Source organism: Bidens hawaiensis, unplaced genomic scaffold (assembly GCF_021521415.1).
Source record: "Bidens hawaiensis isolate Kalapana, Puna unplaced genomic scaffold, B.hawaiensis_p1.1 tig00003536_1, whole genome shotgun sequence".
Lineage (NCBI taxonomy): Eukaryota > Viridiplantae > Streptophyta > Magnoliopsida > Asterales > Asteraceae > Bidens > Bidens hawaiensis.
In genome coordinates, this window is record NW_027491199.1 from 1,692,599 (window position 1) to 1,696,847 (window position 4,249).

At 29.0% G+C, this 4,249-nt stretch overlaps 1 pseudogene across 1 annotated transcript; it reads left to right on the forward strand.

The window, feature by feature from the left end:
- The first annotated feature begins 2,667 nt into the window (after positions 1-2,667).
- LOC143623714 (putative germin-like protein 2-1) lies at positions 2,668-3,579 on the forward strand (annotated as a pseudogene). The gene is made up of 2 exons (XR_013151947.1): positions 2,668-2,835; positions 2,912-3,579. The product of XR_013151947.1 is annotated as a putative germin-like protein 2-1 (transcript).
- The last annotated feature ends 670 nt before the right edge of the window (positions 3,580-4,249 follow it).

Consider the following 4,249-nt stretch of genomic DNA (forward strand, 5'->3'; position numbering starts at 1 on the left):
ATATTAACAAATGACAGGGGATTAGTATTCAAAATTTAAACATTTCTTATCCAATACTTCCAACTATTATAAATAAGAATCACTACCTTCATGCAACTTTAAATCTTCTATTATTCTACTAACTCAGAATAATCATTTTTATTTGATCATGACTTTAAGGTTAGTATGTCTTTGTCATTTTTCATTAATATGAAATGAAAAAAATCATTTTGTTACATTTTAATTTCCGATTTTATATGTTGCTTGATTATACAATTGTTAATTGTAAAATATAAAATCAAGTAAATATTTGTCATACACAGAATATTAATGACACTCAATTTATCATGATTAATCACTTTCAAATTCTAAAAATTATAAGGATGACTATATCATCAAAATTCAGGTAATATGGTTTTTTGGATAATCATGTTTTGGGATAAACAAGAGTACATGATCTCAAATGACATTATATATATTAATTGATTAACAGGTATGATATTTTATTTGTAAGAATATTTTTTTGTTAGTTTCATGGATATATTATCATTTATCTAGGGTTTGTATGTATTTAAAGAATCTTATTTATCACAAGGACAATTATATGTGACTATATCAAGAGTTATAAACATACTTGTATGTTATCTTATCAAGAGTTGTAAGCATGCATGGACTAAAGATTTGATTTGTGATAAACAATGTATACCAACCAATACGATCATAAATGTAGTGTACAAAGACTGTTTTACTTATTTGTATCATATTTGTGTAATCTTAGTTATGTAATTTCTGTAATTTTAATGTAAATTGTAACTGTATATAATATATGATCATTTTGTTAATTATATTTCACTTAATGAATAAAATACAAAATTTTTATCAATTACCCGTGTAATATATGGGCCTCAAACTAGTTAAGATAATAACTGATTGGGATTCGATTGTCTTTGAGAAAGTCATTAAAGTCACACAAGAAATTATCATAACGACAAGGGACACCAATTGTAGGTTGGGTAATCTCTAGAACTGGGTGTCAAAAGCACTTAAGTCATTAATACGAATGTTTTAAGTAAATTTGCATGTAAGACCATTCCCCCTTTTTAAGTTTCGTAACTTTTCTATGGTAAAAAATGATAAAATATTAAATTTAAAGAGCAAGATTTTACGTGTTTAATAATTTAAAAGGGTTTATCTATCTATCTATCTATAATAATAATAATAAATATATATAAACGAAGACATGAAAATCCTACGTGTCGCGATGTGGTCACTCCCCCTTTTATTGGAGTCACCAGATTTGCTTGATTTTTAAATGGAGGCTTCTCATGCATTTGACCCGAATTCATAGGTATTGGTCTTACCAAACCCAGATATTCCTTAAACGGGTTATAACATCTCATTAAATTAAAAATTATCCTCACCAAATTTTGATGTAAAAATCCTATAAAATAGGATATAATAAAATTAATATCTTATTTATTTTAAAAAGGATATATATAATTTGATAGTAAAAAAAATAAACGGGTATTGGGTCTCATCAAACCATAAGTATATTATTAACTTTCATAAATATTATTTATAATTAAAAAACCAATTTTATATTAAAAAAAATAAACGGGTCTTGGGTGTCATTAAAACCATATAACTTTTTAAACCGGGTTCTAACATCTCATTTATTTGTGAAACAATTTATCATCGAACCATAAGTATATTATTAACTTTCATACAATAAAAAAATATAAATTCAAAAAATAAATAAATATTAGAACAAACAATATAAAACAACTCTCATAATATGAAGGATAAAAACTAGTACAACATAAAACACAATTGAGTGTAAGACCTACAAAGGCTACAATAATGACTTCAAACTTTGAAAGTCGTGTAGATAATCACAAGGCGTACGATGGTGACAATGGTTATTTAGGGGTGGATTTGTAACACAAAAGCCATTTTTTATATTGTGAAAAGAAAAGTGTCACTAAAAGTTAATTTGTAGTATTAGGTTTAGAAAATGTCATTTATAAAATACTTTAATGGTAGCATTTCTACTAGTATAAAAAAAATTAAATACTAATTAAGTTTGGAAATTATAAAACGATATTTTAAGATGAGATATGATTGAAAGTGTGTCGTTGAAATGAAAATCAATTTTTTTACCCAGTTTGAGACAAACCAAACTCAATTATCTGTTTGCGAGTTGTAAATTTATATATTACAAGGGGTGAAAAGTGATATAAGAGAAGCGCTAAAAGGTAAGTATTGGACTGGACTTAGAATTTTGACACGTGACAATGAATATTTACTTATTTATTAGATATAGATCAATTAACATTTACTCTATTCAAATTACATCATCAAACACAGAGAACAACACATAATCCATATTCTTTTTCTTAAACGATTAAAAACTACATAAAATATTACTAATAGATTCTTTATCACAAAAATCCACAAAGACATCATAAATTATATTTGATAATTATGTGTTTAATTTAGATAGAACTTGAGTTTCTTGACCAAATCCACACGGGTACACGAACATAGTTGTTTAAAAGTTAACAATACAATTAATATATTTCATATGACATGGTCTTCAAATGGTGGTGGGACGGCTAAGTTATATATTCCCTTGTTGTATGCTACTATAAAAGGCAATCAAGAAGCATACGAGTATACCAACAAATTTCTTCTTTTCCTTGGCTTTCATATTGCAAAGTGCAAACCATATAAAAGTATTGATGGCTTCTCATTTTCTTTTTCTTGGTCTTATCATGCTCATAACTTGTTCTTTTTCCTTGGCATCCGACAATAGCCCGCTTCAAGATTTTTGTGTTGCCGACCCGAATGGCCCAGGTTTGTAACACTTCCTTTGTTAGAACAATTTGCATTTAATCGTATACTAACTGATTTATCGTTATGGTTTCACCAGTGCTAGTGAACGGTTTTGCTTGCAAAGATGCAAAGTTTGTGCAGGCTAATGATTTCTTCTTTAGTGGACTACATTTGGTAGGAAACACCTCAAATGTGGTTGGTTCTCGGGTGACTCCTGTGACAGTTTCTCAACTACCCGGTCTCAACACCCTTGGCATCTCAATGGCCCGTATAGACTTTGCTCCTTGGGGTATTAATCCACCTCACACGCATCCTCGTGCTACTGATCTTGACAGTCATTCAAGGAAGCCTTCAAGTCGGGTTTGTCACATCCAACCCAGGAAATCGTCTAATCAAGAAAGTACTTCAGAAGGGTGATGTTTTCGTTTTTCCAGAAGGTCTCGTTCACTTTCAGAGGAATGTTGGATATGGCAATGCCGTTGCCATTGTCGGTCTAAGCAGCCAAAATCCGGGTGTTATTACAGTTGCAAATGCCGTGTTTGGAGCAAAACCAGATATCCCAATTGATCTTTTGGCCAAGGCTTTTCAGGTGGATGTGAAGGTGGTCGATGAAATTCGGTCAAAATTCTAGACTCCAAAATTCGGTCAAAATTATTCATGAAATTCATTTGATTTTCGAATTGTTTTGTTTTATTTATTTTTTCAATCAAACTTTATGAAAGGGAAAAAGGATTATTATTATTTTTCATGATCATTTCTAATTACCACTTGCCACATATAGTACTCATACACGATATGGTAACTAAAAAAGAAGAAGAAAGTCTAAAGAAAACACTTTTATACTTGGCTATCCAATTGAACTAAGAGAGGTTGTTTAAAATCTTAGTTCTTGTATAAAATCAGTAACATATAAACATGAAATCAATACAACATTCTAACGTAACACATATGAGTTATAGTACAAAATCAACAATATATAAATAGTACTTACGCCCGGAACTTGCTGGCATTTGAACTGAACATCATAAATAAGGAATGAAATAAAGAACTCATTATTGGGTTTATAATTTATAAAGGCTTTGGGACTGGCTCAAGATTAAGGGCCGGCTTAGGCCCATATTTTGTTTGTTGTTCATTATATTTATACTATATATAAATAATATATATGAGCGAGAGACCTTTTAAATTTTAAGAAATTTTACAAGTAACAATGAATTGAATTTTAAGATTATAGTGGTAAAATATTCTTTGCTTATTCAAAAATAATATACAATGATGGTCATTCAACTTCAATCAAGTTTTGTTAATATATTATATAGTTGCATATTTCCCCCCTAATTATTAACCAACTACCTCACGACATTTTAACAGCCATAACTTTTTCACACAATAATATTATTTCTAAAAAATTACACCATAAAAACGATAATTTTAT